Raw genomic sequence first — 10,043 nt, forward strand, 5'->3', positions numbered from 1 at the left:
CAGTGAGTGTTTCCCACAGAGTAAAGACCAATAAAGCCACACGGATGCTACAATTAAACCATTTACATGACAATTTCAATGATGCTATTAGTAATGCTGTAGATGAGAGAAAAACTTAGCTGTGAGAAAGACTGGCAAATTATGGTAATGCAGTTCTGGCAACAGCTGGCTAATGTGTGAGGACATGTGCCAGGCACTGCCTCCAAATTCTAGTCTAATGCCTGTACAAAAGGCAAAACTGTTGGCTAATGGCACTGCTTGTCATAGAGTCCCTGGAACCTACTGGCGCCCATCCTTAATCTTGAAAATGTGTATGCGCGCAGGTGCATTGTCCCAGAACATCAGTCACACACAAAGAGCGGCACTGTTCATTGTGTGTAGTAGCTTGGCCTGATCGGATGAGCTACTGGGGCATGTTAACATTTACAAAACCCACATAAAAATTCCCAATTATGCTATTTGTTAGGCAGCAACCTGTGCAGTTCCCTTAGGGACCACTGCAAAAGATTTAGGACTACAGGTGGTTGGCAGTAAACCCAATTGGTAGCAGTCTGTACCACCCAGATTTACCTGGTAGCTGTGGCTGAGCAATCAGACTTCTCTCAAGAAGAGTTAGGCAGTATGCAGAGTATACACAATAGGTACAGAGACACAGTAGCACAAGCAAACACTGACCAGAGCTTTGGTGTAAAAGTATATAATTATTTATTTAAAGACACACTTGTGAATTACACTAGCACAAACAGAGGTAAGTAAATTCCACACACAGTCACTATTATATATATACAACCCTGATTACTTATTAGACAAGTCTTAGTGAGAAACACCACTTATTTTCAGACAGATGTGAGCGCTTAACCTAAGATGGCACTCTAATAAGTTTAAAAAAAAGGGAGGGAAAAAGGCAGAAATTAGGAAAAGCACACAACACAATACTTTAGAAGCACCCATCAAGGCAGGAAAGTCAAAGTCTACCTGTGAGCAAAAAGTTCAGAGGCCAGGCTCCCTCTTAGAGAGAACAGAGCACCAATGCGCCCAAGATCACACAGTTTGAAAGTCCTGAACAGTCTTGCAGGGAGTTCAGAAAAGAATTAGTTCAGCTCAGAAAAGTTCAGTTAGCCAGCCTAAGGCCAACCCAAGTGGTAAGTGGAGGCTTTAAGAGTCACCCCACACAGACCGTTGCGAGGGAGTCCAGGTGGACACAGTACCTTGAACGTGGAGAGGATCCTCCAGTGGGGGCAGTTGTTCCTGGCAGCGGGTGCAAGTCGTGGCATCGTCCAGAGGAAGAGAAGATCTTGCCGTGGAGGAAAGCTGAAGGTGGTTGCACTGCCAGGGAAGAAACTAGCCGCATAGTATTCCGGTTACAAGGTTCTACCATTTTTCTTCACGGTAGTGGTAAACAGTGGTATTCTGGTTGCCGGGGTGCTTGGCACAGGCAAGGCAGCCATGAGATGTCCCAGGAAGGTGGAAAGACCTGCAAACTGGTTATCCCCACCAGTCAAAGGAAGAAGACTCTCCGGACTGGATATCTCCTCTGTCGTCAGGAAAAGTGGTGGTGTCGTCATTGCAGGTCGGCTCAGCTTCTCCCTCCTCGGATTCTTTATGTCCTGTGGTGACTTCTGAAGTTCCAGTCCCCAAAGCCCTGCTTTTATGCAGAAAACCCCCATTCATTCAGCCTAGCTGTCACTCAAACATGCTAAGTGGTGAGCCAAGCGGCTAACCACTTGGGCCAATCACACAAGAGTGTGACTTGAGTTGCCGAGGCAACTCAGTTCAGGATGCCTAAACCCCCTCCCACACCACCTGTGGTACCCAGACAGAGTGGCACCACTTTTGGAGGCTTCTGTGGAGAAGCCCACCAAAAAGTGGAACAAAGGGCCCGACTTGGGTTGGAGTCACAGAAGAGAACACAAACGCCATTTTGGAACAGAGTTTCGGCAAAAAATACCAACCAGTGATTTTATATTAATTTAATAAACCGGCGGTATGTTCGAGGCTATTTTAAAAAGTGGTGCCTCGAACAATGGCAAAATCCCATAGGAATATATTTGCGGTCGAATATAAAAAGTAGTATCCGCTGCCACCAGCCAAAACTCAGTCGGGGGGACTGGACAGTTCCCCCACGAATAACAGACCCCGGGGCAATATAATTGCCCCGACCAGTAGAGCCACAATATGATGGTTTGTACTGGTTCTGTTCACAATTTGAGACTAGTAAAGCCAATGGTGACTTTACATGCCCTGGGAGACAGTAGTCAGTCCCAGGGTATGGAGTCTATGTTTGGGAGTCGTTACGACACCCCTGGGTTACTGCACGGAGGGTGCTGTGTAACCCACATACCAAAAAACACATGAAGCCTTATGGGGTAAAGGACCCCATAGCCCATAAAACACATAGAAAGTCAAAGGAATACCTCAAATCATGTCTAAGGGTGGGAGTAAAAGAGTCTCACTCTTAGCAGGAGAAAAAAATAAGCCCCCAAAATCCAGCAAAGCTGCTGGGGGACTCACTAGGTTTGGGAAATTAGCCTTTACAGAGAATTCTCCCTAACACTCGCCCCCCCCCTCCCAGACTAAGGGACAGGAGGATTTAATCCACTCCTGGATGAATCTCATACCTCCAGTCGATGACATACATCCTAGAGAGACCATCAGCATATTGGTGGTGACACCCTGACCTGTGCTCAATGGTGAAATCAAACCCTTGCAGGCAGATTGACCATCTCAATAGTTTTGGGTTTTCCCCTTTCATTTGCATTAACCATCTCAAGGGTTGGTGGTCGGTCTGAATGACAAAAGTAGAACCATACAAGTATGGCCTAAGCTTCTTCAGTGCCCACACAATAGCAAAACATTCTCTTTCAATTGTTGCCCACCTTGTCTCAGGATCCTTCAGCTTTGTGCTGATGAAGCAAATGGGGTGCTCCCTACCTTTCTCATCCAGTTGGCTAAGGACTGCACCTATACCTACATTAGAAGCATCTGTCTGCACAATGAAAGTTTGGTGGCAGTCAGGTGCGCTCAATACTGGTGCTTGGCAAAGAGCTTTCTTCAGGTTTTCAAAGGCCTGGTTGCATTCCTCATTCCATTTGACCTTCTTAGGGAACTTTGGAGAGGAGATTACATTCAGTGGAGAAGCTATGGTCCCATAGTTCTCTATGAAATTCCTGTAATACCCAGTGAGGCCTGGGAAGGCTCTCACCTGGGTTTGAGTAGTAGGTGTTGTCCAATTTTGCACAGCTTCAATCTTACTGAGCAAAGGCCTTATTTCTCCACCTCCTAACTCATGCCTAAGGTAGACCACCTTACTCTGACCAATCTGGCATTTACTTGCCTTTATGGTCAAATTGGCCCATCCAAGAGCCTGCAAAACATGTCCTAGGTGGTTAACATGCTCTTCCCAGGATTGGCTGAATACTGCAATGTCATCCAAGTATGCCATGCAGAAGTCCTCCATCCCAGCCAGAACCTGATTTACCATCCTTTGGAATGTATCAGGTGCATTTTTCAATCCAAAAGGTAAAACCTTAAACTGGTATAAGCCAACTGGTGTAGAAAATGCAGTCTTCTCCTTGGCATGGTCTGTCAGGGCTATTTGCCAATAGCCTGACGTAAGGTCAAATGTGCTGAGGAACTTGGCTGTATCAAGTCTATCCACCAACTCATCTGTCCTTGGCAAAGGGTGGGCATCAGTCTTAGTGACTGCATTAAGAGTTCTATAGTACACACAGAGTCTCAATTCTTTGGATCCTGCCTTTGGTACTAACACAACTGGGCTAGACCATGGACTAGTAGAGGGCTCTATTACCCCGAAATCAAGCATCTTCTTGACCTCCCCTTTGATGTGGGTCTTTACATTTTCCGACATTCTATATCCTCTGCTTTTGACTGGCAGACAGTCACCAGTGAGTTTATCATGCTGTCCCCAAGGGGTCAAGCCTGGTGAAAGTGAGAACAGAGAGGCAAACTGATTTAACATAGCTTTGCACTCTTCTTGTTGCTCAGGTGTCCGATTTGAAGAGAGATTTACTCCTTCAATCTTTTCGTCCAAGTGTAAGCCTCTGAGGAGATGTTCTTCTGTTGAAGCTAGAAGCAAGGCTCCTACTTCAGGCCTGGAGACATGCACCTTTAGTCTGTTGGTGTGGAAGACTCTGGGAGCCTCCTTGGGATTGCCCATGTCCACAAGATAGTTCACCTCTCCAAGTTCACCCACAACCTTGAAGGGTCCCATCCATTTATATTACAAGGCTCTCTGCCTTGTTGGGATCATAACTAGAACTAGCTGGTCTTGAGTGAACTCAATTATGTTAGTCTTTTGGTCATGCCAATGCTTGACCAAAGCTTGTCCAGATTTCAGGTTATCACTAGCTTCTGCCATCATTTGTGACATTCTCCTCCGGAGATCTATCACATAGTCAGTCACTCTGACTGGCTTGGGGGGAGGAGCACTCTCCAACCCCTCCTTAATCAGGGCCAATGGACCTCTGACTGGATGGCCATAAAAAAGTTCAAAGGGAGAATAACCTACTCCCTCCTGAGGGACTTCTCTATAAGCAAAGAGAAGGCATGGCAATAGAAGGTCCCACTTTCTTTTAAAGGGATCTTCTAAAGCACCTATCATGCTCTTCATGGTTCTGTTGAACCTTTCTACCAATCCATTTGTCTGGGGGTGGTAGGCGGTAGAGAATTTGTAAGTAACTCCACAGGTTTTCCACATGGCTTTCATGTAGTGGGACATAAAATGTGACCCCCTGTAAGAGATTACTTCCTTAGGAAACCCAACCCTGGTAAAAATACCAAGGAGGGCCTTAGCCACAGCCTGAGCTGTAACAGTCATCATAGGAATTGCCTCAGGGTACCTAGTAGCATGGTCTACTACAACAAGAATAAACCTGTTGCCTGAGGAGGTTGGGGGATCAAGGGGACCAACAATGTCAATCCCTACCCTCTTAAATGGGACTTCCATAACTGGGAGAGGCACTTAAGGTGCCACATTCTTGGACCCAACCTTACCAGAAGTCTGGCAGGTATGGCAGCTCTTGCAAAACCTATCGATCTCAGCCCCCATCTTTGGCCAATAAAAGTAGAGTGAGAGCCTTTCCTTGGTCTTCTTGAAACTCAAGTGACCAGCCAAAGGAATCTCATGGGCCAGTTGCAAGAACTGTACAAGCCACTTGTAGTCTCCAGGTGCAGACTCAGTTGGTTCACTGTAGAAGAGGCCATCTTCCCAGTGCAACCTATACTTCCCAGGCTCTTGCCCATCAGCCTGAGAAGCTGCCTGTTGGCGAAGACCTTCCAGAGTTGGACATTCTCTCTGTCCCTTACTGAAGTCTGCCCTGTTGGGTCCACCTTTTGCCAGTAAAGACTGCAGCTCAGGATGGTCAACAGGATCCAGATCTTCAGTGAGTTCTTGGCCTTCCACTAGCTCTTCTTCAGAGTCTAGTTCAACCACACAGGGTTGTACCTCCCTCTCAGCCTCAGCTGTTTGTGGAGTTACAGGTGTAACTTTGGACAACCTAGGGGAAGTCCTTGTTGGAAGCACTGTAGTGCTTGCTGTTGGCTGTTTCCTAGGAGTCTTGGGTTTCCCCTTTGCTTCTTTTTGTTCAGTGATAGCAAGTTGTAACTCCAGTGGAGTAGGAGTGATATCTTTCTTCATCATCTCCTGGGGAGTGCCTCTCATGGTTCTCTCCCTTGCAGGTCTGGTTAGCTCCTGTAACCTTTTACTAGGAGGTCTGGGGTATGTGACACTACTCCAAGAGTCTTCAGGTCATTACCAAACAGAACCCTTCCTGGTACCTCACTTTGTATCCTGACAGGTATCTTCACAGTCATGTTATTACACTGGATGTGAACTGGTAACTGGGGAAGCATCTGCACAGGCCCTACAGCTAACTTGGTGAGGCGTTTGGGTGCCTTAGCAACATCCTCTGCCTGAAAAAATGATTTATCCACCACAGTTATGCTGGCTCCAGTGTCCCTAATGGCAGGAGTCTCCTGACCATTTACCTGGACACTGTCCTTATAATACTCTTTAGTATTATCTGGGATAGAGTTATATACATCTAAATTCTGTTGTTCCCACAGACCCAGAGACACTAAAGAAACACTGGCTGAGACTCCAATGGGTTCATCAGCCAGTAGTAGAACGTTTCCACTTGCCATTTTTACTTCCTCCTCTGCAGCGAAGGCTAAGGAGACAAGCTGGACCCCTGAAGGTTTACCCTTAAATCTGGGATCTCCTTTCACATGGTCAGGTGAGCTACAAACATAGCATTTACCAAATGTGTTCTGGAATGGTGGCTTGCTCTGACCTCCTTCTGGTTTACCACCAGAAGGTGCACTACCCTGATTTGGTTTCCCTTGTGGCTTATCCTTATTGTTTTGTTTGGGGCCCTCTTTGGGATTGGAATTATTAGAATTCTCTTTGGGGTCCTTTTGTGGCTGTTTCCCCTCATCCTTTTTCTGAGTTACCTCAGGGTCCTTGTGAGTAGCCCTGTTGGCAACCCACAAGTCAGCAGCCTTAGCTAGCTTCCTGGAATCTAATAGCAGGCATCATAAATTGACTCCAACATCACAAGATTCTTCGTTCCCTCATAAGTGTTCACCTTGTAACCCTTAATCCATCCCTCTAAGTTCTTCAAACTTTCACTTACCCAGGTAGCCCAAGGGGTACCATCATGCTTTTTGAGGGTCCTAAAGCTCTTAAGGTATTGGGAAGGGGTCTTCCCAAATCTAGCTATCAAAGCTAGTTTCACACATTCATAATCCTTCTTATCCTCCTCCCTCAACTCCATTACCACATCAGTTGCAACAGGGGGGAGCCTAGAGAACAACCAGGAAAGTAACTCATTTCCTGTAATGTTCTGGAGCCCATGATTACACTCAAACAAACTCAACCAATCCAACACATCCAACTTAGTCTCATACATACCCACCAACTCCTTAGGCATCCAGGGTCTTTTGGGACTGGAACTTCTAGAGGATTCGGAGAGAGAAGCACTTTCCACGGACAATTTTTTCATTTCTAGCTAATGGTTGAGCTCCATTTCTCTGAGCCTTACTTCTTGGTGCCGTTGTTCTGTTTGAGCACTAATTCTTTTGAATTCTAATTCAAGCTTCCTTTTTTCTAGTTCCATATATTGGGGATTAAGTTTGGGACCTGGTAAAGGTCCAGTAGGTACAACTGGCAGGGCAGGTAGAGGCCCAGGGGAAACAACTCTAGCATCTTCACCCTCCTCTTCTTCTTCTGATTCAAAGTTATCAATACTAACATTCATATCAATATCATTGCTGTTATCTGCAGTTGCTGGAGTGGTAGGTTCCTCTGAACCACCATCCAGACTTAGATTTGCTAACAACCTTTCTATTAGCTCCATTTTCTTACCTTTAGTCAGGAGATTCTTATGCTTACAGAGAACTCTTAAACAATCAGCAGTTTTTGTAGCAAGGGACTCTTGACTATAACTTTCCATAGTTGGAAGGTTAGAAAATAACTTTTTTGAGTGCTAAGCTTTGTGGTTAGTTGCACTAAGGTATCTATAAGCACACTAAAATGTATACTCAATACAAATCCCACCACTGTACACCAGTGTTAGGCAGAAACCTGTGCAGTTCCCTTAGGGACCACTGCAAAAGATTTAGGACTAGAGGTGGTTGGCAGTAAACCCAATTGGTTGCAGTCTGTACCACCCAGATTTACCTGGTAGCTGTGGCTGAGCAGTCAGACTTCTCTCATGATGAGTTAGGCAGTATATAGAGTATACACAATAGGTACAGAGATACAGTAGCACAAGCAAACACTGACCAGGGCTTGGTGTAAAAGTATATAATTATTTATTTAAAGACACACTTGTAAATTACACTAGCACAAAAAGAGGTAAGTAAATTCAACACACAGTCACTATTATATATATACAACCCTGATTACTTATTAGTCAAGTGTTAGTGAGAAACACCACTTATTTTCAGACAGAGGGGAGCGCTTCACCTAAGATGGCACTCTAATAAGTTTAAAAAAAGGGAGGGAAAAGGCAGAAATTAGGGAAAGCACACAGCACAATACTTTAGAAGCACCCAGCAAGGCGGGAAAGTCAAAGTCTACTTGTGAGCAAAAAGTTCAGAGGCCAGGCTCCCTCTTAGAGAGAACAGAGCACCAATGCGCCCAAGATCACACAGTTTAAAAGTCTTGAAAAGTCTTGCAGGGAGTTCAGAAAAGAATTAGTTCAGCTCAGAAAAGTTCAGTTAGCCAGCCTAGGGCCAACCCAAGTGGCGAGTGGAGGCTTTAAGAATCACCCCACACAGACCGTTGCGAGGGAGGCCAGGCGGACAAAGTACCTTCAACGTGGAGAGGATCCTCCAGCGGGGGCATTTGTTCCTGGCAGCGGGTGCAAGTCACGGCGTCATCCAGAGGAACAGAAGATCTCGCCGTGGAGGAAAGCTGAAGATTGTTGCACTGCCAGGGAAGAAACCAGCCGCAGAGTTTTCCGGTTACAAGTTACAACCCTTTTTCTTCGACGTAGTGGTAAACCGTGGTATTCCGGTTGCCGGGGTGCTTGGCACAGGCAAGGCAGCCATGAGATGACCCATGAAGGCGAAAAGATGGGCAAACTGGTTATCCCCACCAGTCAAAGGAAGAAGACTCTCCGGACTGGAGATCTCCTCTGTCGTCGGGAAAAGTGGTGAGACGGTTGAGCAGGGCTCCACCGGTGGTGTCGTCGTTGCAGGTCAGCTCAGCTTCTCCCTCCTCAGATTCTTTAGGTCCTGTGGCGACTTCTGAAGTTCCAGTCCCCAAAGCCCTGCTTTTATGCAGAAAACCCCCATTCATTCAGCCTAGCTATCACTCAAACATGCTAAGTGGTGAGCCGGGCGGCTCACCACTTGGGCCAATCACACAAGAGTGCGACTTGAGTTGCCGAGGCAACTCAGTCCAGGGTGCCTAAACCCCCTCCCACACCCCCTGTGGTACCCAGACAGAGGGGCACCACTTTTGGAGGCTTCTGTGGAGAACCCACCAAAAAGTGGAACAAAGGGCCCGACTTGGGTTGGAGTCACAGAAGCGAACACAAACGCCATTTTGGAACCAAGTTTCGGCAAAAAATACCAACCAGTGATTTTATATTAATTTAATAAACCAGCGGTATGTTCGAGGCTATTTTAAAAAGTGGTAGCCTCGAACAATGGGAAAATTCCATAGGACTATATTTGCAGTCGAATATAAAAAGTAGTATCCACTGCCACCAGCCAGACAGTGCCCTCACGAATAACAGACCCCGGGACAATCGAATTGCCCCCACCAGTACGTCCACAATATGATGGTTTGTACAGGTGCTGTTCACAATTTGAGACTAGTAAAGCCAATATTGACTTTACATGCCCTTGGAGACAGTAGTCAGTCCCAGGGTATGGAGTCTATGTTTGGGGGTTATTACGACACCCCTGGGTTACTGCACGGAGGGTGCTGTGTAACCCACATACCAAAAAACACATGAAGCCCTATGGGGTAAAGGACCCCATTGCCCATAAAACAATTACAAAGTCAAAGGAGCACCTCAAATCATGTCTAAGAGTGGGAGTAAAAGAGTCTCACTCTTAGCAGGAAAAAAAAATAACCACCAAAAATCCAGCAAAGCTGCTGGGGGACTCACTAGGTTTGGGAAATTAGCCTTAACAGAGAATACTCCCTAACACTATTAGTATAGCTATTTTTTTATGTTTACATTTTTCTTTTTTATCAACTCATTCAAGGCATACAAAGATCATATCAAGTCTTGTAAACATTATAATAAAAGCTATTAACCATAGGCTTTAACTATTAAGTTACTCGAAAGCCTAGCATGGATATATACTCATTAATCATAAATATTTCACTTTTGGGTGTAAAGGAGGGAGGTATGTGTTAAGGTTGCTAGTAATCTGCCTGCCTGTATGCTGTGTGCCTGAGGTATGATGTCACTAAGGGAATGTTTGGGTATGATTGAGTGGAATGCTGTGCTGTGAGTGTTCCACCCAGGGCAGTTGACAAGATGTGGCATGGGTGGTGGGAG

The sequence above is a fragment of the Ambystoma mexicanum genome, chromosome 5q (assembly GCF_040938575.1).
Source record: "Ambystoma mexicanum isolate Mex_15411 chromosome 5q, UKY_AmexF1_1, whole genome shotgun sequence".
Lineage (NCBI taxonomy): Eukaryota > Metazoa > Chordata > Amphibia > Caudata > Ambystomatidae > Ambystoma > Ambystoma mexicanum.